The 25,031-nt window shown below is 34.5% G+C and overlaps 1 protein-coding gene across 3 annotated transcripts in view; it reads left to right on the forward strand.

Annotated features, from left to right (window-relative positions):
• The first annotated feature begins 4,971 nt into the window (after nt 1-4,971).
• Nucleotides 4,972-25,031, forward strand: part of LOC106466559 (zinc finger MIZ domain-containing protein 1-like) — a 149,854-nt gene continuing 129,794 nt past the window's right edge. For 2 of the 3 annotated variants that reach the window (XM_013926851.2, XM_022394591.1), the window contains exon 1: nt 8,654-9,835. The gene's annotated coding sequence lies outside the window, so the exon portion shown is untranslated. Of the gene's footprint in view, nt 5,146-8,653; nt 9,836-25,031 lie in introns of those variants that run through there. The other variant, XM_022394590.1, reaches the window with a different exon arrangement.

The following is a 25,031-nucleotide window of genomic DNA, read 5'->3' on the forward strand; positions in this document are numbered from 1 at the left end:
ATTAAACTCAGTTGTGATTGAATAGATATATATATGTTGCTATGTGTTAATTCTTGTCTATGCTATTACATAGGGATGATGCAAATGCCATTTTTTGTAGATACGCCACTAATTCGTTGTAAGATTAAATATTCACATCTTCATTGCACCTTAATGTTAAGAGGTTTAAATAGTATAGCAAGGCCTCGGTGGTTAAACATCAGACCCTTCATTAAATTAGCTTGTTGAATTCACTTAAGAATAAGAATTTTTTTACTTGGGGAGGGGGTTCATCAGTGATCTCGTGTGGTTCATTGTCATATTATTATGTGACACGTCCTGTATGAAAATGATAGAAGAATATGAAACAACTTAATTGTGTTATGAAATACTCAAAGATGGATAATATTTGTGTGAGAGTCGTAAAGTAACGGAAACGTGAAAGTCAGAAATGTGTGCATTCCATTTGATTGCGAAACAACGATTGCTAATAACTCAATTTTCCTAGAGTTTTCTTGGTACCAGTGTTCGTTTTGTACCGATTGGTTCTAATCAAAAGCGTGCGTATCCCACCCCCTCCCTTTCTTTCTCTACGAATACTAGAGTGAACTATTTATCGCACCACTTCCTTTATTCTTTGACCTCGGGACAAAGATCATCTAGAGGTTATTACGAGCACGTGTTTTTGTTTTCGGGTGCTATTTCATTTACAGTGCTGGTTGATGACCTACACCGAAATGTTATTATACAGATTTCTGTTTTCCGTATAAAGTTGAGACTAATTAAGGCGTACGTACGAATAGGTAGATAGATAGATATGTTATGTTGGCCACAACAAAACAACTGCGCTTCCCCTTTAACTTTTAATGTATTATACTTATTCATCATAAAGTGACGTCATTAGTTCGAGTTAATGGCATAGTGGTAGTTATGGTACATGAAGATAATGTTGTCTGGTTTTTAAGGCCGTATGTTATATTAATTCACTCGCATTTGTAGCAGCTTATTCGTTGTTATACGTTATCAAATTTCTTCCAAAGTGTTTTGCTTCACTATGAAATAACTAGTTTAATGTGAATTGAGATGTGCTTTAGTGACAATGATTTAATTTCTTTATATGAGGTCTATTTCTAAATTGGTTTGGCTGAGCGTGGCCCCGTGATTAACTTATTGGACTATAAGTTTGTGGGTCTGTTATTTACCCCATTACTGCCCAAAGATATAAACAAACAAATATATAAATAAAATTGCGCTTCGAATTTTGGGACCGTGGGTGCAATTAGGAATCCACTGAGTTGGCGTGGGGGGCAGATCTTCATTGGAGAGCTCTGACTCCCAGGAGATCCCATCTGAAATATAGTTTTTAAGATTGTTTAAATTCTCTACAGTGTGATTCCCACCGACATGAAAGCGTTATTTTTTCTTCTCTTCCCCCACAATCCTAGAAACACCACTGATTGCTTGTAACGGTAACGGTCAAATCCCGCTATTTAGTCAGTCAAGGGTAGACCAAGGATTGAAGATGGGTACTACTAACTAACTATCTTCCCTCTAGTCTTTCACTTCAAAATTAGGGACTGCTAGTGTAGATAGATAGACCTTGAGTAGCTTTGTGCGAATATTTGAAAACAAGTAAATAAAATCTGAATTAGTAGATATAAAACTGTTTTTTGGGGGGGAGGGGAGGAAGAGGGGGGGGAGAAAGCCGTAAAGCAGGTAGCAAAACAACATTGTACTCTATTTACATGGGAGTTCATGAATCATTCCTCTGTTTGCTATTACTCTAAAGAAAACTAGCCAACTGTATATGGCGACCTAATAAGCCTTTGCTCGTATATTGTCTTAATTTTGTCACATCCACATACGTATATACTGAGTCCACTTCATCCAGCCATTACTCATTGTTCTCTAATTTCGTACTGGTGTAATTAATGCTCATACGGTTCACCTGGTGTCGCTGGAGTATTACATAAATTCTGACTACAAAAACAACTTTAATTAACAAATACTGTTCTGGGTTGCTTTTCATATTTTTCTACCAGTTCTAATCCTGTTCGATGTTCAATAACTGCTAATTTATTTATTTTCCTTTATTGTACAGATTGTGAGGCTTGGCTCACTATTTTAACAATGAATGAGATTTTTCTTTATCAACATGAATGATAAACTTGTTATAATCATGTCTCAATGTCGGTAACGTCTTTGTTTCCAGTGCTATGACCTTCTTCGGGCCATACCACTAAGTCAGAATCGCTGGTACTTGGAAGGGTGACCATCTGGGAATACCAGATGATGATGGCACTATTACTGGGCCTGACATGGCCAGGTGGCTAGAGCGCTCGACTCGCAATATGCGAGTCGCGGGTTCGAATCCCTGTCCTAACAAACATGCTCGCCTTTTCAGTCGTGGGGGCGTTATAATGTGACGGTCAATCCCACTATTCGTTGGTTGTCAGTTAGATGTATTTGTTATTTGCCTTCTCAGTGTAACGAATTTGTTATTATATATTTATTTTAATATCAACATTTGTTTAGATTAAATTTATATTTAGAAACATACATAGCTTATATTGTTAAAAATGTATTGCGAAACTCCCGCCTACTCTCCAAAGTTGTAGAAGATTCTCGAGAGTAATAATCAACAATATATGTGTGTACGTAAACGCTTTAACTTGTATTGTTACGTAATCTGAATTTTCTAGAAAATCTTCCCACGCCTTTAGATATAACCAAAGTGACGCGCCAAAAACGAGTATCTATTATTAGTTCGCTATAGTCAGTGTGCTATAAACTTCGGAAGCTATAACTGTGATTATTATAACGCTTACCATTCGGGAGATTTCAGATATTTGACCAGGAATGTTTACAAATTTCGAACATTACAAACCATTTAACTTCAGTGGATTCACATCGGACATTAATACTTTTACGAAAACATTACCTAACGTCATCGGTGGAAACTCAATCTCTAATAGGCGTATGATTAGCGAGAACTACATGGCTAGCTAGCTCCCTACTAAGTGAATTGTACCAATATCAACTAGTAATCAACTTGCTCATCGTGAACCCTCGATAAGATATCAAGGAAGTTCTAAACTAGAAAGAAGACTTTATATTGCTTTTAAGTTTGTGAAACTTTTGTTTATAAATCATTGTTTGAAATAACTGTTATTGTAAATTGTATTGTTGTGTCTATATTAAAACGTATTTGTGTTAAAAAAGAAAACTGTGTATCAATCTTGTTGGCAAATATCATAAACTGACTATATATATATCGGCATATATTCAAATAATAAATCCAAAGTACAATTAAACTACTAAATTTATATTATCAGTTAACTCAATTTCAGACCATTTGAAATTATAATACGTAACATCAGATTGACCTAAAGTTATCAATTAGATGTGCTATTGACGATCAAAATACAGGTATTCACTTTCGGACATTATATTTTTACAACGTTGCTACCTTATTAGTAGAACAACACATGGCATATGACTTTTAACCACGAAAATATCTCATAGACATAGTCACTAAAAATAAGGCCTGATTTCCATAATACGAAATGTGTTTGTTATATCATATAATTCTTTTTACACATTATTGTTAAATCGAACAAGAATCTTGTATACATTAAACATAAGAAATCTCCTACTTGAACAACAACTTACAAAATGAAATAGTTTTATATGTAGAGTCTTTTTTTTGGGGGGGGGGGTTCTTCCACAAAGTATAACATCAACTGTCCAGTCAAGACTTTAATTTGTCAATCATAGATAACCGTTTCCTGCATCTAGGAGTTTAAATTAAGTTCAATACTATGTGATCATACTGGTTTTTCCATATAAAAGGAAGACTGGAAGTTGCAATTTATATTTCTTAAAGAAAATCGTACGAGACAAATAAAGGAAGAAAGTGGATACATTTGAAAAATTAGTTTTATCCTATAAACAAAACAACAACAACACTTATTTAAAACGTTTTATAAGATTCACTGGATTGAGTCAGATGTTTTCATTAAACGAAGTTATATGTTTATATCTCGAGGTTAGGAGGATGGTGGTGGTGGTAAAGATTGTGTTCAGAATTTTAAATGGAAGAGGAACCTTAAGGTTCTTCAAATTCCAAATGGAACAGATTATTTGATAAAGTATTGTTTATTCTGAAGAGTATGAAGAAGTGGGTTTACTGTTCGAAGTGATTGCTTCTAAAATAATTAAAATGCATGTACTGTTTTATGCTAGTTTAGCGTATATAAAAGACTGTTGGAAAATATATGTATGAATATATTTGTTACAGTAAAAATCACGTAGGATAAAAAGTGTTAGTAAGTCATATTAAACCCTTTATCCCTTTTGAAGTCAGTTTCGTCTAACGAAAACGCTACGTTTTAATCTTTCTTTCTTTTTTACGATGAATTAATGCATTTTGTCTAAACTGGCCGTTACATTAAAATGTAATTCGAAGAAACAACATAATAACTTAGAGAATATCTCTCTATAAACTACTTTGTTTGAAATCTGTTTCATATTTTGTCGTTACTTAAGTTTGTTTATAATTAAGCATAAAGCTACACAATCAGTCACAATGGGCTATCTGTGCTCTGTCCACCACGGGTATCGAAACCCGGTTTCTAGCATTATAAGTCCGAAGACGTTATTTGAGAATTTAAACCCACTTATATTTTCAAATTATCCAATTTTGTGGTAAGTAAATCTGGGTTTAGTATATATATATATTTGATTTCTATAAATGCCTCTTTTTCTTGAAGTTATTAGGTTTATCGGGTTAATTTCTTTGGTGAATATTGCTAAATAATGATCATTTCTTTAGTTATAAATGACCTGGCTTATTTATATTTTTAATAATAAGAAACTAATTAAATATCCGGGGTCAAAATTAGTCCTCACTGGAATCATTTATTTTCAGAGGCAGAAAGTAATTAACGGTTTATTAACTTTTACGATCTTAGGCTTAAGAAAATTTAAGATATATTTGCTGGCGGCAAACTTCCAAAGTTTCCATCAGAGAGAGGACCGAGTTACTACTACTTCACTGCACGCCATCAAAGCTGCTGTGAGCTAAACCCATTTCAGCAGGAGAGTGAAGCTTCCATGTACATCCTATAATAAACGACCACTAACTAGGAGGTTGAAACCGAGAAGGTATGTATGCCATTATCATTACGTTTCGCGCGTGTGTCGTATTAGTTATACTGAAAATTGACAAATTCTAGAAGTTAGACAGTAATGCCTTAATTACAATTTACTTTTATCTTGATTAAGTCCTGTGCTAAACATTACTTCTTAATGCCTTTTCAAAAAATTTAGATTTTAATTTGATTCAAAATGGATATTTTATTCGCAACACAGTAAGTTTATATTTTCCACCACTTCTCTCCAGAAACTTTAGAAGAACCTCTCCTGGTCCCATTTAACTGTTAATTTTATTTACTACCTTCTGAAGTAACAAAATACTTAATACTAGCCCATGTTTTCTTGTATTGTTAGAATAATTATTTGTTGTAAAACTGTTTTAAAAAATTTAGATAATTTGATTATTATAAGTTGCTACAATTATAAATTATTGGATTCATTATACTCTATGTCAATTGTATTTTCAGGGTAAATAAAGAAGTGAAACGGTTAAGAATTAATATACCAAACACAAGGTAACAGGTTATTTTGTGTATCTGAACCTTAATTTACACACTAGAAACACATGACTTATTATGAAGTGTCCTGACTCTATTAAGGCCTATGCTACTGGAACACTATCCTACCTAAAGTACGGTAAATTGAACTCTAGTCATATACTTTAAATACACTCACATTTCGCGATTCGAGGGTTAAAACACACTAATTTATAGTTATACCTTCGGGGTAAGAAGTTGAGAAAGTCAATGACCTTCTCTTAGACGAAAAGTAGAGACACAAGGTGGAGGTCAACCCGTTGCGGTTTGTGTCCCCTAGTACAGTTCTTCTTTTCAGCATACTACTTATTTGAATACTTTTATTTCAGCACTTTATTCTGACCTATCAAATTCATTTAGTATTTCTTTTTTATCACTAATTGATTCAGACGAATAAGCTAACTTTTTTCAGAAAATATTTCTCACTACATAATACAAGAATTGCAACTTAAATCAAATAATAAAAAATAGTAGCAAACTATTTTATCTGTTGCACGTATTGAGTTTGACTGATTTTTTCCTATCATATAGGATTAGAAAAACACTAAATCAGCGAGTTTAATCGTTAATCGCAAAAGTTACGTTATTTCATTCGTTCCTGTTATTAGCTAACTTTTGTTAGCTCAAGCTTGAGTTTTCTTGTAGTTACTGTATTTGAAAAATTTCTCAACTTTTTGATAAATATGAGATTTGTTACATTTTGTACATCAGTAACAATTTTTACGTTATTTTATCTTATATATATATTTGTTTTTCTTGATTTCTTATGTTAAAGTGTTTGTTTTATTTTTAACACTAATTGTCATATTTGGGCATAACTGGATTTTGGCCCAAGAGCAGTCATGCTCACCCAGGTTAATAACGCTAAATTGATGTAATTTGTTTTTAAAAAGGCGTTGTTCAACAAAGAATGATCACAATGCTTGTTAAATGCAACGTTTCGTTCAGTTATTTTACGAAAATATGCAATTCGATGCAGGTGGAGTCGTTTAATTTACGATTAAAAGAAATTATCTTAAAATTAGGATAGAGTGATAATAAAGAAACTGGTGCAATTACCGTTGAAGTATTTCGAAAACCGAATTTTCCGATACTACTATCTGAAAAAAGTGAACTCAGCCACTTGGCTACAGCTTGTCAAAACTGAAAATTGTGATGTAGTAAGTATACTATGTACCACGAAAAATGATTTTTATTTTAGACTTTATAGATATCGGTCCATATCACACGAAACAATTGTACCTTGTCTTTGTTAGCAACAATCTGATGACAATTTAGAAATTAGAAAATTTTCACGGGAGAGATCGAAGTGTGTGTGTGTGTGTATATATATATTCCATACAGTATTTTGTAATTTTCTTGCGCAGATATGTTTGTGTTCGTATTCCACGATTTTACGCGTTTCTGCTAACAAGGCATTTTAAAATACAATGATGTTTGTTATATATTAGAATTTCAAATAGTCCGAAGCCGAGTTAACTGATAATTTAAATTTAGTAGTTAAATTGTACTTTGGATTTAATATTTAAATATATGCCGATATATTAGTTAATTTACAATATTTGCCAACAAGATTGATACGTTTTCGTTTTTAACACATACGTTTTAATATACAGACAACAGTACAATTTACAATAACAATTATTACAAACAGTTACGACAAACAAAGATTTATAAACAAAAGTTTCACAAACTTACAAACAATATAAAATATTCTTTCTAGTTCCTGATATGTTATCGAGGGTTTGCTATGAGCGAGTCAATTACGAGTTGATGTAAGTACGATTCGCCGGGAAGCTAGCTAGCTTTGTCCTTGGCCACACACCCTAAGTTTTCCACCTTTGAAGTTAGTTAATGTTCTCGTAAAAATATTAATGTCCGATGAGAATCCACTGAAGTCAAACGAATTGTAATGTTCGAAATTTATAAATATTCCTGGTCAAATATCTTAACTTTTCCGATTGATAAGCGTTATAAAAAATCACAGTTATAGCTTTGAAGTTTATAGCGCACTGACTATAGCGAACTAATAATAGATACTCGTTTTTGGCGTGTCGCGTTGGTTATATTTATAGGCGTGGGAAGATTTTCTAGAAAATTCGGATTACATAACAGTAGTGAGCTGTACTTAAACCTTTACGTATATAGATATATTGTTGATTCTTACTTTCGAATCTTCTACAACTTTGGAGAATAGGTTGGAGTTTCGCAATATATATCTCACACTACAATCTATGCATGTTTTTAAGAATAAATTCAATCCAAACAAACGTTGGCATTAAAATAAATGTATAACAACAAATTCGTTACATCTTAAATGGCAAAAGAACCATATGTCAATAGATTGGCTACATAAATATTTAAAAACAATTGTGTTTATTAAAAACAGTATGATATTTTCGACAAATTCATGTGCTAAAAACTAAATAATCGAAACCCAAATTTGTGTTATAAGCCCTGCAGCTTACCGTTGAGAGCCACTGGGGGTGGATGGGTGAATGTTTTGAAAATCAATATGTACAAAATTACTTAACTGTTCCTGTTTTTCTCCTTCCCATCTTATAATCCATTTAATTTTACGGACCTTTTAAAGTAGTTATATGAAATATTTCAAAGATATTTAAACCAAAACAGAAGAAATTTATGAAGTTTTATGCCTTTCACTGGCTCGAAGGTACTCCGAAACGGTGAATATCACATGGTAGAATAATAAGCGTCCACGCTTTTACAGCGTTGCTGTTGTTACTCTTGAAGAGCATCATAAATTTTGAGATAAAAAAGAGCGCTGTACTTATATCAGTGGATTGTTCTTTGTTCTCAGACCTTCAAATTCATCTCTGGTTGCAAATACTCGTTAATTTTTTTTTTTGTCTAAACGTTGTGACACAATGTTTATTGTGATCTTGAAACTTTTATGTAACTATTGTGATGGCAACACCCAAAGTCACTTGTTTTTATTTTGCAATACATGGAATCACTGGGTAAACAAAGGTTTCATAACTTAATGTTAGAAGCCGATACAGATATCCTCATTTTTGCGTTGTGTAAAGAGTTACTTATACAAAACTTGTGTGTAGTTTCAGTATGTCCTGAGAGTGTGTGCGTTTCTTCGATCGAGTGCTACAAAGCTAATTTGTCATCATACTTTCCACCCCTCTCCGTAAGAATGAGAAATTCCAGTTCTTTTTCCGCTTTCTGTGGCCTTGTGCTCGATAACTTGTGCTCTGTCCGCTTGCTAGGTAACGTCTCTTCAGAATCATTCAATGCTTGCTTGGGGCTCCCCTTACTGCTACCCCCTTTTCGGCTTTGGAGTAGGCTTAACTATGTAGTAACACGCATCGGTTGTAAGTAGTGGTTCATAAGTTTTAAGGGCTAATGTGTTGTTGTGTAATAAATGGCTGAATCATGTACTAAGTTTTTCTGACACTGAATCAAACTTCCGAGAAAATTGGTGACGTAGAGCTATACAAAGGATTTTCTGCGTTTCATTTGACATTCTGAAACCAACATGAGGAAAGCTAAACTTCTGAAACAATGATTATCACTCAATAAAGCTGTCTCAGTAGAACCACAAGCAACTCAAGGACAGAAAACACTACGCGTTAAATCTGCTTCGACAAAGCGGTGTAAGGCCTAGAACGTTTTTGGAACGAGATATATTAGCGTAGATCAGTTACCAACTTAGCAATGAAGAGCAGTGATTGCTCAGAGGTGAGCTTGTTACGCCCCGGCCATCCCAATTGGCCATCGCTATTGTCAGTCAAGGCTGTCCTCAGGCTGAAGCCATCCGTCAAGGAGTAGAGAAACATCTGTTGGGGGAGCGACGCCCTTCCGTATGCAGCCCTGACGCGAAACGTGAACCCGATCTCGTAGTGGTCGGACACAACTGTTTGCTTTTTCCCCGTGACTGAAGGCGCACGTGCATAGTTTCAACACCTACTGCGATGAATCGGGCCTGAAACAACAGATATTTTGACGTTATACTATACGTTTCGGGTGTTAGTGAACAATCAGTTAATTAGAACTGCAACAGTAACAAGAATCATCTGTACTGTACCTGTATGTTTATCAGTATTCTGTTCTGAAACAAGACGAACTTAATGGTTTAGGCTTAAGCAGCACCGAAGAAAACGCTGGTTTATCAATGAAGAACGTGATTCCACGTAAGTTATATTTTAAAAGTAATATTAAAGTTAATAATATAGAAGTAACATCAGTTATTCTAGTAGTAGAAGTTCAAAACTTTTCTCACAACGTTTCTTTTTGGCAAAATTATTACGGAAAATTTACAAAGTTTGTTACGTTTCGTGGTATTAGATTTAGAAGTTAGAATGAGAACGAGCGTTAAACTTTCATACAGTTCAATATAACTCGTATTATGGCAGAATAAAAACTGAAGCCTTAAAGACTCGTAAGATAGTTTTAAATTTAGTAATTGATAGCATGCTATAATGTGTTAATTTTTCCACTCCCCCAACACTAAACGTTCTTTGCATTTGCAAATAGTCGACAAAGGTATTTATTCCAGTCGTGACTCTTTAAAACTCGTCGTAGCACGATCTTGCTTAAAAATGTCTCGGATAATCGCGTTTTAAAAACAATACGAGAGCGGGGCGATGGTGTCATAATATACCACATCACGTGTAAGTGTAAAAGCGAAATGGCTTTTTATGATTGCGTTTCGCGTTTAGTAATTTCGTTGGAAAACGTTTTGAGTTATTTAACAGCTTAAATAAAAGATCACATTTTTTTGTAATTTACTTATGTATTGATTTAAGAATTTTGTTTTTCTCTCATATTTTCTGAAAGGTATAATAACATTCAATCTCTTTTTTTTTATCCTACAGTAGCTTTCATCATAAAAGTATAAGTATATATCTTTAAGAGATCATGAAGACGTGTGTGTTTTTGTATTCATGGCATAATAACTTTAATGTCAGAATGGTTAAATAACCAACGAAAGCTACAATAACATCCTGTTTGTATTTGCGAAAACACTCCCTGTTAGTAACTAAAGCACAAATCATCAGAAAGGTACATTATATCGTATTTCTTTTACGGTGTAATGATCCTATGAAGTGTTATTATTTCTATTTTCTAATTGGGTCTGATTTGAACACAGGCCGTTAAATCAAAGAGTTAACGTAACTTCTTTAGACTTGCTTGCCACTCTGACGATCTGGGTTCGAGTCCCACCTACTCTGAAATTGTTTATCAATTATAAAATGTCAAACAAGCACAACGATACATATATTTTCATGTAAGTTACACTAGTGTAATGTTATAATTTCACTTTTGGTAGCCATCTTTTTATTTCGTGAAAGTGTCTTTATATATGTATATACATATGTCTTTCTAATGTATCTTTGTTTCAAAATTGACTTTGTATTTCTCACTCACGTTTTGTAATTGTCGAATTTTTTTACATTTTTCACTGCCATCAGTGGATGTTCTAAAGGATTAAATTGATACTTTCATTCTGTCAAACATTTCAAAAACTTAACAAATTAATGTTTTCCACATTAATTTCACACCCGCCCAGGTTTATAAACTAGCAGTGTTTTAAGTCAGTTTCAGAACATATTGATAAGCTTTATTTGGTGTTGATGAACAGACAGAGCTAAGTACGTTTGGAAAGCTGCATGGTAAGCCACACAAAGAGCGTTGTCTGAGGGAACAGCGGTTGTGCTTCCTGTCCGTTTGAGCTTTTGTTGGCTAGTGGCGGGAATTTGAATTCGCCATCGCAACCAGAATGAAAAATCACCTTTCATTAATTAAGCTAGAAATTCATTTAACCAAAACTGACTAATCCCAGATACAACGAAATGATTGCAGAATACGTATATATATTATATTTTAATCATAAAACTGAAGTAGAGATAAAAGCAAGAAGAAGATCTATGGGCAACAACTCAGTCATAAATGTTGCAAAACTAAAAGGAGAATTACACGAGGAATACTTACATATTTAAACACAAGGGTTAGAACATATGTTAAAAAGATTTAGTTCAATTGAGCTTGTTGTGTTATTTAATCTGGGATATTTTCTTTAATAAACAATTCCATGTCGGAATGGTCAGTTGTCAAGATCATAAAATTGTTTTTGTTTTCACAGACTTAGTCACAATTTCTTTTCGTTTTTATGTGACTAGGTTTTTTTGTTGTTGTTGTATCTTACCACAGTAGTGTTATTTTGAACTTAAATGGGAAATGTATGCACTGATTTCGGGTCATGCAATTCATATATAAATATAAGTAGTTTAAATCATCTTCGTGTGCTTGTAAAGAATTTTGAAGCCAGACCAAAGAACCACCAATAGTGACCCACTAGAACGTAAACCCTATCTCATGTAAATAGTAATCAGTCGTGTAGTAAATAGAAACTCATCAAACCTCAAACCTACACTTGTGTACATGAAATTATGGCTTAAGTAAAAACACGTATCATTATTTTCTGACTTTCTTTCCCATAAACACAGTATTGCTGTTGCTATCCCTTCTTTTCCTGAGAATACTAGTGTTATAGTAGTCACTCTGAGACCTGTTTTATGAAAATTCACTGACATTTGAACCCCGATATATACAGAGATTGGTCTTTGTATTACATCAAACTTTTTTTTAATATGTTGTTGAAACCTAGCCTTCATAGAACCCGAGAATTGTCCTTAGGTTACATATGAACTCTCGTCGATTTTTTTAAATTGTTTATACATCAAATTGATTGTGGACCCATAACTTTGTTCATTATAGAATCCCAAATAACACAAAAACCTTAATCAAAAATATAATCAATATTACAATTAATCCTACTAATTAAGTCTGGGGTTCCCTATATATTTCACACAGAAAATTGGTAATTTCACTCATTTTTTTATATTTTCTATTTCATGAGTCTTTTAACAGGCAAAAACTCAGATTTTATAGAAATTTCTAACCCAATGATTCACGAACACAATCTGATTATTCAGCTTCTTGGTAAAAATAAAACAATTTCTTACATACCGCTCCAATTGGCTTACCAGCGGTTTGTTTAGGTCAAAACTAGGTGTGACCAGTTAACTCTGTATTTCTTAACTTCACAACCGAACAGTGCGTCTCATAGTTGTGTATGGCATCGAGTATTATTTGTAAGTCTCAGTACCTCGGATGCTTGTATAGTCACGCTTGAATAAAAATATTGGTAATTAAATACTCAGGTTGTGCACGTGATAATGATGCCTTCTTGCCTAAACCAGCAGGTACTGTAGTATTTAGAATAATATGGGCCATAGTTGTTTACAGTAAACCACTTCTAAGGCTTGGAAATGGGTACAGTGTGAAATCTTATGTGGGGACACTGGAAAGTTCGCGACCTGAGAAAGCTGCCGTGATTGTAAGGGGGCGCTTGCTTGTTTTGAAACAATTGGACCACACTTAGATTTCGCGATACGTTATATCATTTTCGTACCTTATTTGTGTTGCATAAATATCTCGTTCGTACAACTCTGTTTTAAGGTGTAATTTCTAGGAAAAAGAAAAGATGCGGAAGTTCTAGTATTACCGAAGAAAATGTATACGACACCTTAGTGCACTGCTTGGCGTTGAATGTGTTCGTTCTAGTACGAATATATGCTACAACTATTTAAAACATCTAAATAAAAGCATGGATTTATAACTGCAAAGAAAGATCAATTTCGTCAACGCTTAGGCTTAATAACATTTGTGTACCGTGGCACATAAAACGTAACAAATGAACTTTTTAAACTGAAATATAAAACTTTATTTACTCGTATTAAATCACAAGTCAGTAACTTGTGTTATACGTATAACAGGGTTGTTTACAATTTTTTTGGAATACTGTTTTTTTTATCAAATAAAATTTTCTTCGTTTCGTCCATTTTCAACTTTCTGGGTTTTTTGATGGACTTGTTTAAAGATTAAGAGAGGGACCAGATTAACCCTGTAAGTTAAGTAGCAAACTGGGCTTATAGTGATTCTCTTGTTAATAGCCATTGTCCATTAAACAATACTTATTTAACTAATTATACCAAATTATTATATGATTTCAACATGTCACAAAATTACAAATAAAAGAGTAGTATTTGGTAATGAAGTAGCACTATTTTTTGCCATAATATTTACTGTCACGTAACGCGTGGGTGAGTGTAAGTTGTTTCTATGCTGTTTACGAAACTGAATATGTCAGGTAATGTGTAACAGCGCCAGCCGAAATCGCACAATTTATGTTTCAAACATACGCGTGTTTAAAAGAAAACACTAACTTTGACCTGTCAGATAACTTCTTACTCAATTGTAATTTGACATGAACAATTTAAGTTTTCATTTATATGTGTAAAATGTTTTTATTCCATGTTAGTTAAGATATCTAGAATTTCCCACAAACTGCTTTTGGTTTGACCTTGGCCTCTGTATATAGCTTAAAACGTCGTTTACTTCAAAAACCAAAGCAGGAGAAGCACACAAGAAATTCCATTCCCACAGAATTTTTATTGCACATTGCCCCCCCCCCTTCCCTAGATAACCTCCAGGCAGAGAAGATTTTTTTTCTCTCGTTCATTCCACAATTGTATTACGATAAAAATGAATTATTAGGTTTTGTTCCTTACACGTGTGGTTCAATTGTTGGAGTCAATGATATATTTCGAAGTCGTTTAAAATATAACTGATTTAACGGCCGACATTCATAGCAGCTTAAATATCTTTATGTTTGTATTATTCTTTAGTGTCTCTTAAATAATTTTCAATTCTTAAACACGTGAAAAAAATATAATATTCTTATTTAAGAGGTCTAAAAAATAAAAATGCGTGGTTAAAGAGAAAAACAGTTAGATGACGACTGTTAATTTTTTTCTTGATAACTCACACTTGTTTTCGGGTATTGAGTTATTATAGAAGTCTTTTTTTATGTTCATCTTGTTGGAAACAATATCTTAACATATTTCAGCGTAATTAACAGCTACTGTAGTATTGAACATTAAGACTGAACTCTTAGTTATTAGGCTAAGAACGAAATTAGTGAATGACCCCTATCTGGAAGATCTCTTGCACCCGAAAGCGGCTCGGGACTTATTAATGAATGTAATGCAAAGAGACGAGGCGTAAAAGGGCCTCTTTCCTTCTGCACCCTGCCCTTGTCCTGGGGGGAGGAGAGGGGGACTGGGTCCTTGTTCTGTTTTACCTCGTATCCCACGTGTTCCCATGCTTAGAGGAAATGAGACAAAGCCCATTCCAGTCTCCGAGGAGCTTTGCTATCAAAACTGCCCAACCAACCCACCCAAACTGGTTCTGCCCCCCCCCCCCCATTTGAACAGCTTAGGATTTCTGTCAAGTTTTCTGCAATTCGACCAACATTTTTATTAATCAGTAGTACAAAATAAAATAGTTATTGTGTAAGGCTTATTTATAGCAACATTCATTACTATGTATTTATTCATATTGAACACGCATGTTGTGTAAAATACTTACGTATTTCATGGTTAACTTGTACGGTCAATTGCATTTTAAGCATTGCACTACACAAATCACGTGCTTTGCATGTACTTATACTACTGCCATGCCTCTCGTGTAAAGTATCTGAACGGTACCAGGCGGCATTGAGTTGTCTATCGACAAGTGTGATATCTCTTAGCTCTACAAACAGTGAAATGAGCAGAAAATAAAGTAACTTGTTTGTGTGTTTTCGTTTTCCATAATTTAACGGGTTAATCTGTTTTATTTTCATCACAATACCTTTGCCATTCTTTATGCGATGTAATTTATCTTGGTAACATGAGACACCAAGTGTAGTAATAAGCGCAATTTCTCAACTTAAGTATTTTTCAGGATGATGGAAGCGAAACATATTTTAGCTGGTATCACGAGGTATAAAAATATTGATGGATTTTAGTTTTCATTCCGAAGGTATTTCCAGTATATAGGTCCAGTTTACTTAAAATAATTCGATGTACTTAACGATCATCAATGAGGTTGAGAATAACATGAATACTAACAAACGAAAAAAGACATTACTGTGTATAATCACGACCTGGTGTATGTGATGGAATAAAAGAACAGTACAAGTAGTTAGCAGTTCTGGAGTAGCTGCATCTCTTTCTTAACTAGTAGTTAGCAGTCCTGGAGTAGCTGCATCTCTTTAACTAGTAGTTAACAGTCCTGGAGTAGCTGCTTCTCTTTAACTAGTAGTTAGCAGTCCTGGAGTAGCTGCATCTCTTTAACTAGTAGTTAACAGTCCTGGAGTAGCTGCTTCTCTTTAACTAGTAGTTAGCAGTCCTGGAGTAGCTGGAACTCTTTAACTAGTAGTTAGCAGTCCTGGAGTAGCTGCATCTCTTTCTTAACTAGTAGTTAGCAGTCCTGGAGTAGCTGCATCTCTTTCTTAACTAGTAGTTAGCAGTCCTGTAGTAGCTGTATATTTTTCTTAACTAGTAGTTAGCAGTCCTGGAGTAGCTGCTTCTCTTTCTTAACTAGTAGTTAGCAGTCCTGGAGTAGCTGCATCTCTTTCTCGTATTCTTAGCGGTTTTTAATGTTTTATAGTTGTTGTACATAACTGACAGAAACTTATATGAAATTCGTAATTAAATTTGATAATTTACGTTTTGGATCTAAACTTACCAACCAACCTTTTAGAAAAAAAATAATCTACGTATTTTTCAAAACGAAAACCAAACAAATATGAGTTTTAAACCACCGCTTTCGTTCTTGCTAAGTAAATATGATAAAACATGACTCTTCGACAGCTCTGGAACGTTTGGGTCGTGTTTTTTTTTTTTATAACTGATAAATAGCCTTCATGATAAATGGCTAAATTTAAACCATTAATGCGAGTTTAAGATATATTTCTGCGTTTTAAACAAATAGTAGATGTAGGTTATACCTTGTAACATGCTGTGAAAGCGCTCTTGTTCAGAGTATTTGAAAAGTCTTTGAATACGATATTAGTTTCCTGTCATAGCTATACAATTGAGCGTCGTTGTAATTATTAATGCTAGTTTTACAGATGTAAGTAATGCCACTAAATTCAAATTGATTCGTTGCTCTCTATATTAAACTGTCTTGTTCTAAATAGTGTAAAGTGAAAGTGGTTGTAAACTTGTTTTTATTACTTGACTCGACGAAACCTACCTTGCATCCTTGCGTTTCGAAGCCATGCTTTGTTGTTCGGAATTCGTGAGGTCACCAACCTGCCGAAACTGGATGCTCTGTACTACGAGTTTTTGATTTCACCCAATGAGAGTTAGCGAGAAAAAAGAAGCGTCCTCTGGTGAGGGAAAATAGTGCAAGCATGGTCGATCGAGTTCATGTGATGGTTGCAGCATTACCCTAAGGCAACCAGGTTAAGCCTACATACCTCCTGTTTGTTTATTGTTTATTTGTGAGGTTCGTGGCGCGTGTGCTGCGTTAGTTGGCACACGCGTAATGGCAACCTTCTCAAGTAGCTTTTTGAGTAGTGGAGTTTAGTTAAGCCTTTTACCACCTCAGACGTCAAGTAGTTGTAAATAGGGGCGGTTGTAAAATTAACGATGGTCGTTATTCTCTTACAAGATTTATATATTCATTGCGTCGTAGTTCATAAAGTTATTTCTATAAACATAATGGGATAATTATTACTAATCATTAACTTACCAAAAGTGGTTATTGGGTAAAACGTAATAATTTTACTGGTCGTCCCTTGACAGTCCACACAAACTTCAATGACCTCAGGTAGAGCACTAATTTTTAAAGTTCAGCACGACAATACTAGACAATAAAGGACTATTAACATACGCTATTTAGAAATAAGATATTTTTTATCGTAAGTTTCCAAGAAATCCATATCTTTAAACTGTTGCGGAAGTGTAAATGATTATTAAACTGCCTTTATAGATTAACACATTAAATTTACGCTGTCAGGTAACTACCAATATCGGTAGTCAGAATTATTGTCGCATTTTTTGTTAATAACGACTTTCAAGTCGTGTTAGTTACTACTAAAGGTGAAAAAAAAACAAAAAAAAAACTGGCTAAATCACTTTTTTGTCTTCTCAAAGGATGATTATTTGTTTCAGAATTTTGCTTAAAGCTACACAAGGCTACCTGCGTTAGCCGTCCATAACTGTAAACTTATAGAGTAAAGGGAAGGCGGCTAGTCACCAGTACTCGCCGCCAACTATTGAGCTAGTCTTGTCTTATCGAGCAGTAGGATTTTAACCGATATTAAAAGTGCGGAGCACGTTTTTGCAGCAATTGTTTGCAAATCATGAATCCTCGGGTCCACAACCTGGGGATGCTAACCATAACATCACGTCTCCGTAGATGAAAAGCTGTTTTTTTGTTGTTGTTTAGGTTTTGGTATAATGTTCTCAGATCCTTATTGTTTTAAAGACCAAATTCATACAGTGACAATTACCTCTAGAGTAGCATTAGTACTATGGCGGTAATAAAACACATAAAACCAATTTCTATAAAATCGTATTAAAATAGAAATAATTGAAAAGTATCATTTGATAATTTTAACTTTATAGCAGTTTCCAGATTGGAGTAGTGATAAAATATCTTTTTAAAGGCCCCCAGTGGCAAGTTTGAGAGCACAACCGCTAAGAATTAGATTTCGGTATCCATTATGGGAACAGCAAAGATAACCCATTGTGTAGTTTTATGCTTAACACTAAACAAGCAAATAATGTTTTTAAGGGTTTCTCACGTCATAGTGTTCTTTGAATAGAAAAGCGCTAAGGAAAGACTTGAGCAAGGATTTGGATAGTAATTTAATAAAATATTAAACATATGTATGTTCGAGAAGTCTCGATTCGAAAGAAATATATGAATGCAGTCATTCTTGTAAAACTTTACCGTATTTATATAATGATACACCAAATTAGTTTTAGTACTTCTATGGTATATTTATATGACAAGTTCAACCTGGAAACCGGAAAAACTAACCAAAGGCTTATTGCAAATAACTTCAGACCTGGCATGGACTGGAGGTTAGGGCATTCACCTCGCAATCTGCGGGTTACGAGTTCGAATCCCGACATCGAACATGCTCGCCCTTTCAATTGTGGAGACGTTATAATGTAACGGTCAATGCCAATTTTCTTTGGTAAAAGAGTATCCCAAGAGTTCTAAATTAGGGACAGCTAGCGCAGATAGCCCTCGAGTAGCCCTGCGCGAAATTCCGAAAACAAACAAAAGAACATGTTTTAATAAACGATCCGTGAGTTTAGAAAATAAAAGTACTTTAAGGCTATCATGAAATGATATGTTGAATTTGTGATTTGAAGAGATGTAATATTCGAGATGTTACATCTAGATGAAATACCAAAAAAAGTGTTACATACGCGGTGTAGTGACTCGTTAAAGTAATTTCACGAAATAATTTGGTACACTGAAGTGTGTATGAGATGATTAGGGTGTTAACTAATAAAATATCAATAACTCGAACTTTCAAATACACTACTTGTTTTGTGAAATTAAAAATCTTATTTCCAAACATGTTCACTTTGAAAACTACATGACTGCCTTGATTATACTACATATAAACGTTTACAGATTTCTCACTTGTTAGCACTCTTTGTGTTCTTACGTGAGAAGTGGTCTTTAAGTAGTAACTGATTTTATGTTCTCTGGAGGTTGTTACAGTCGAAACTTTTTAATTCCATGCCACGTATATTTTCAATCATTATTAGAATTGAATTTCCGGAAATCTCACTATATACAAACAGAAAGCTTAGTACCATGTTCAAGTCGTTCAAGGCTTTTGAGAGGTATTACTATGGTTATTTAAGGAATCGGAGATATTGTGTTAATAGAATAATTTTAAATTAATACGCTACTGATGTTTTAAATAGACCAAAGTGTATTAATGGTGAATTTGTTTTAATATTGAGCGCACTTCAATACTCCGTTTATTTCTGTTAAGCTCCCCAGTGGCTCAACGGTAAATCTATAGGGTTTCGATACCCGTGGTGGACAGAGCACAGAGTGTAGGTTTGTGTTTAACAACAACCAAACCAAACTTTCTGTTAAAAGCTATAAGTGCAGTATAAGTTTATATTAGGTTAAAATGTACATTGCAAGAAGTTGTAAGAGAACAAAAACTAAATAAAAAAAAAACTTTGTAGATTTTTATTAAAAAATTCAAAACTTATTCCGTTAAATAAGACAGCATTTGTATCAATGAATTTTAGGATATTATCTCTACCAATGGATTTCTTTCACAGAAAATATACTTTTATGTTTGTTTGTAATTAAGCACAAAGCTACACAATGGGCTATCTGTGCTCTGCCCACCACGGGTATCGAAACCAGGATTCTAGCGTTGTAAGTCCGCAGACATACCGCTGTGCCACTTGGGGGCCCCTGCGTGGCCTTGAAAAGATAAGACTAAAAAAGGATGTATATAAACCACGAAATCTGTCGTGAAACAAGCAGTTACCCTGTTATGTTATTCATTAAACAAAAAACGCGTATACACACAGGGTAAACATAGACAACACTGCACTTCCATGACTAAATGAATATGCTATGATTTTAAAAGTATTAGCTTACATTATTTAATAAAAGTCCACATCATGACGAACTAAACTAACAGAACTAAACGATGCTAGATATAGTTTAAGAAATGAAGAAAATGCTAATTTGCCACGTACAAAATAATAAATATGGCAAAAGAAACAGTCAAGAAGTTGCTTTCATCATTTCACGTCACTAGTTTCACAAACCGTTTCATATATAAGAAATTTTGTTTGTTTGTTATTAAGCACAAAGCTACACAATGAGTTAGTTATCTGTTCTCTGACCACCACGGTTATTGAAACCTGGTTTTAGCGTTTTAAGCCATTAGACTTACCACAGACCCATTGGTCGGCAAGAAACTTTGTAACAATGTTGATATCCAGGATATTTGGTAGTTGAGCAACTTGGCCACTACAAGTCCAGTGTAGTTGTTGTGTAAATGAATAATATGTTATGTTATGTTTGTTTCTACTTCAGTTCTTCAACATTATCTCTTTTTTTACCTCCATAAGAATTATTTTTGCCTTTTCTTTCGAGCTTAAACTGAGTGTCATTCAGAACAATCTATCATGAGAGGTTTCATGTTTGAACGTTTTTTGTTTAGTTTGGTTTAATGGATTTCTGTGTTGCTTCACCTGGTATAATTTGCCCGCTCTCTGGTTGAACCAAAAGCAGTTTTCCACTTTTGTTTAACATGCATGTTGAAACAAGAAACACGTTGGTAAAAATTTGCTTAATATTTTATTGTGTAAAACATTTCGATAAAGATGGAGAATCTAGGACTGGCCCGTCAGTTGAAATGCTAGAAAGAAGCTATCTCAATTTAGTACAGTTTACAAGATCAGTCACCAGCCAGAGAGTGGTGGATGATGTCGGTTAGGAGTGTGCATCAGGAAAAAATCACCACACAACACCTAGGCTCACTGTGTATTATAGACCAGGTTTGTTAAGTTCTTAAAATTAGTGTTCAGGACCATCGTCTACAAATGGCCAGGTAGGCTTGACACAAACACGCTGTATTTTCACGCACAGGGACAACTTGTGAAAACAACAAAGGACTTGGGCCTGGTGGCCACTGACCTGAAACTCCTTTTAAATTCAAGCAATTTAGGTAGGCAGGTGGGCCACCAGAGGTCGGAGCTGCTGCAGGAGAACGTGATCTGCTTGGCGATAATGCAGATAAAAAGAAGAATGATGGAATCCAAGCTACCATACAAGTTTCAAGCCCTCGTTTTGAGAATGAAAGAGAGAATGGGTTTATCGAAAGCAAACAGTCAGAGGTAGACGAAACAAATTCTTCCACGTCTTGAACAAAGTTGGTATGTCACTTATAACCTTAACAAGAATAAGGTGTTCCAAAGAAAAGTGTAGTATTTGGCGGAGACTTGTAATGATAGATATGTTTTAAAAGACAAAAGAGAAAAAAATGAATCTAGATTTTATCTTTACAACTTACATTAACTAATTTGGGCAGTAAATGTAATTCATTTGACATGTAATAAGATAATATGTACAAGTATCCAAACCAGTCAGAATGCATTAAACCCTAGGCTTATCCTGTTGGAAAATAAAAAAAACAAATAATAAAAACTCCAGTTTATGGCGTTATTCAAATACAACTAAACCAGAAGATAGGGAGGACAAGACGTTATATTTGCATAGTCGTATAATGTAAATATACAACGAAAACAACCTTGAAACATCATGTTGTTCCTTTTAGTTTAAAGCCGTTTGTAGAAACACACCTCTTCTACTTAACCCTACAAATGATGTCGTATTCTTGATTGCAACATTTTAATTTACTCGCAGTAGTTATATTCAAAGGAAAGTACCAATTCTAAGTGTTTTAATAAGAACGGTTGCGGAAAATGGAAACAACAGCACAAGATGATGCAGATAGAAAAGCTCCTGACGAGACATAACAAGGGTCGTGATTGCTCAATTTGATAGATTTAATAAAGAATTGACACACTGAACGTCTTTGATAGAATAAAGAAACACTCGTCAGAATGAGGAAAAGTTTACTTGTTAAATCAAGTGTTGCAGCATAAACTTTCCCTGATATAAATGTTATATCTAATGGAAAAAAAATCATATTTTACAATCACACCATCCTGTCCTCTTGGAAGTTGGTTGATATTATTGTTTTTTAAATATTTGAACCTTATGACGATTTTCTGATGGGATCGGTTTATAATTAGTTGTACGAAAACAAATTAGACTTCAGAAAATTGGCCTCATTTGAAATGAGTGAATTATTCATATGACTAACTATTCCATTTACCATGGTTTTGGATGTTTTTAGAAAGTCTGATTTGTCCAAAAACGTTGATTAATTAGCTCCTTCAGGTTTTAAATGATCTAGTTCTCTTTGCAAATATCAAAGCACATAATGTTAAAGAGAAAAATGCATTACTTCATAAAAGCCACAAAGGCTTGTTGTTTTGCATAAGAGCCTGCCATGGCCTAATTACCTATATAACGTGCTAGACAGTGAATCCGAGGGTCCGTGGTTCATATCCCTTTGCCGCAAGGCCGCTTTCCGCACTTTGAAGCCGCGAGCGCTTTAAAAGAGTGACAGTCAAATCCACTGTTAGATTTGAGTAGCCCAAGAGTTGCAAGTGGGATGTCTTCCATCTAGTCTGCCCTTTCAATTTTAGGAATGACTAACGCAGATATCCCTTGCGTAGCTTTGTGAGAAATTCAGAAACAAACACAACATCTTGTATATAACCAATATGTAAGATTGTAATGGAAGCTGATTACAATGTGATAATTAGATTAATACGCATTTCATACAGTAATTGTTAATATAAGCGATTTATGCTACTGAGTGTTGGCATTAAGCACAAGAAAGACGTCCAGTTATTTGGAGCCTGGCTTCGCGTTATTCCAAACAAATTGTAATATTGTTTTGTAGTTGTTCAAGTAACAAAGGTTATAGGTTGCACGACACCTCTCAACTGCACTTCAGAGTGTGAGTGTCATTTACGGGGCGACAGAGGCGCCCCAAGATCTAGGGAGGCAAATGAGAGTTTTTGTGAGGCATTTGTAATCGGTCCAGACTATCACACGTAGGTACATACGCAAATTATGCCACCTGAACTGAGTGGACCTCACGAGGTCAACTTTATTTGCCTCATTTGTGAAATGATGCTTCTACTTGTTAGCTAAAAACTACATTTTAAAACTAAGATTATTTTTATCCCTCGCAAAAGTGCATGTGTTCTCCAGTCCCTTGAAGAACATTTAAGAACCGAATTTTACGTTAACTTAGAAAACAACTATCTCTGAGAGGAACATATCCCCTTGGTTTCCTGTTCGCGTGCAGCCTGTTAGTGGACTGTGTGATTTGATTTATACTGTACTGCTTGAGCCTCGTGCTTGCCAAGGCCGGCAATGCAGTAAAGTGTAGGTAACATTTTGACGGAGGCAGGCAACTTGGAAAAATGGATATTCAATCAGTTACAATATTCATTTTCTGTCTCATACATTACATTTGTGTAAATAAGACTGGTTTGTCAAAATTTCATGCAGTTTTATCAAAATACGTACGAGAGGTTCAAGTATTAAACTGTATGTTGATGAAATCGTACGGGGTTCCATGAGCTTACTCAAATTTGACTATTATTACTGATGTTTAGAAATGTCGTATTATGAAATATTTCTGAGAAGACTTGTGAAACGTCGAAACTTTTTTACAGGCTTGATAATTGTTTAACGAACTGAGGAGTAAGCATTACAAATATGGATTAGTACACCATAGCAATAAAGCTTGAAAAGCTACAGTCTTATTAGCACACTTTTAACACAGGGGTTTAACTAAAGTGAGAAGTTTCTTCAATCTGGAATTAAATAAAAGCAAGTATAAATTTTACTTTTTAAACATAAAACCATTTTCTTGCCGGTGGCTCAGTAGTAAGCATGGGGGCTTAAAACGTTAAGTAGCCAGATTAAATAAATGAGGTGGGCACAGTGCGGATAACCCATTGTGTAGCTTTGCGCTTGAAACAGACATAAGTAATTTTGTTTGTTTAATATGTTCTATATTGTAGTATGACAGATAAGATTCTTATGAGAGTGTTGTTTATGCAACACGACAGTTTTTCAGTACTGTTGCTAAGTGAAACATATCTCTAAAGCCTCACGGACAGAAATATGCTACAGTGCTACTCAGCTGAACGAGAGTAAGAATTTAGGTCATGTTCTATACCAACTACAGCGTTTGGACGGTTTTATTAGACTCCTACCCCTGGTGTTGATGGTATTTGTTCACCTACTACAGGCCTGGCCTATTTCTTTCTTAGGACTTCCTCAACTTAACCTGAAATGTTTCGCTAAAACTAGCACCGAGTTAATCTAATCCCGCAATGTGTCGTGAAACATCCGAGAAATGCCTGTAGGGCATTTGTTCAACGACACAGCTCTAATTATCGCCTTCCTTTCAAATCGTACTGATGCTTTAAAACACCTCCAGTATCGGAACCCAAGCTGTTTAGTGGGGAAAATCGTTTTAAAACGACCTATTAAAATATATTACGCTGTCGAATAAACAACGCACGATCTACTGTTTTAACGTTTTAGCACGAAGAACCGTTAGAGCGGTTGAATGTCTCATTTAAACTATTTTAATAGTTTACAGATAATAATCTGTAATCTCTTCCGTATAACATATATAGATAATTACTCTTTTAATTGGTGAAAAATAATATGTGTGGTATAACAACTGTAATGATTGACGAATTTTGTTTGGGTAGAATATCACTTAAATGACATAGAAATATCACATAGGCGTTGGTACTATCAACAGATTTATAGTTAGTCGTTTGAGGGTGATTGTTTGTTTGTTTTTGAATTTCGCGCAAAGCT

This window comes from Limulus polyphemus, unplaced genomic scaffold (assembly GCF_000517525.1).
Source record: "Limulus polyphemus unplaced genomic scaffold, Limulus_polyphemus-2.1.2 Scaffold2301, whole genome shotgun sequence".
In the NCBI taxonomy this organism is placed as follows: domain Eukaryota; kingdom Metazoa; phylum Arthropoda; class Merostomata; order Xiphosura; family Limulidae; genus Limulus; species Limulus polyphemus.